This window comes from Pan paniscus, chromosome 2, assembly GCF_029289425.2.
Source record: "Pan paniscus chromosome 2, NHGRI_mPanPan1-v2.0_pri, whole genome shotgun sequence".
NCBI lineage: Eukaryota > Metazoa > Chordata > Mammalia > Primates > Hominidae > Pan > Pan paniscus.
The window spans coordinates 96,854,873-96,855,223 of NC_085926.1; the positions used below are offsets into that span (position 1 = coordinate 96,854,873).

At 37.3% G+C, this 351-nt stretch overlaps 1 non-coding gene across 1 annotated transcript; it reads left to right on the top strand.

Annotated features, from left to right (window-relative positions):
- Positions 1-245: 245 nt before the first annotated feature.
- Positions 246-351, top strand: LOC112439340 (U6 spliceosomal RNA). Its single transcript, XR_003027639.1, has one exon. It is a non-coding gene; the product is annotated as a U6 spliceosomal RNA (small nuclear RNA).

Genomic DNA, 351 nt, shown 5'->3' on the forward strand with positions numbered 1-351 from the left:
AGAGGAAGCAGAAGACTACTATAACTAGAGGTTTTGAGAAACTTAAATCTTCACACCACTCCCCACTCTCTTGACAAGAAACTAGGTTCCCATCCCTATATAAGTCAGGATGTTTGAACCATAGCAAGCTAGATGATTTGGAATCGTCCAGGCAAGTGACGTCTTTCACACTAGGATAAGCAAATAATAATATAATAATTCAAATTTTTATTTTCTAAGAACGAAGAGAATAGAATTGAAATTGGGTGCTCACTTCGGTGGCACATATACTAAAATTGGAACAATACAGAGATGATTAGCATGGCCCCTGCACAAGGATGGCACGCAAATTTGTAAGCATTCCATATTTTT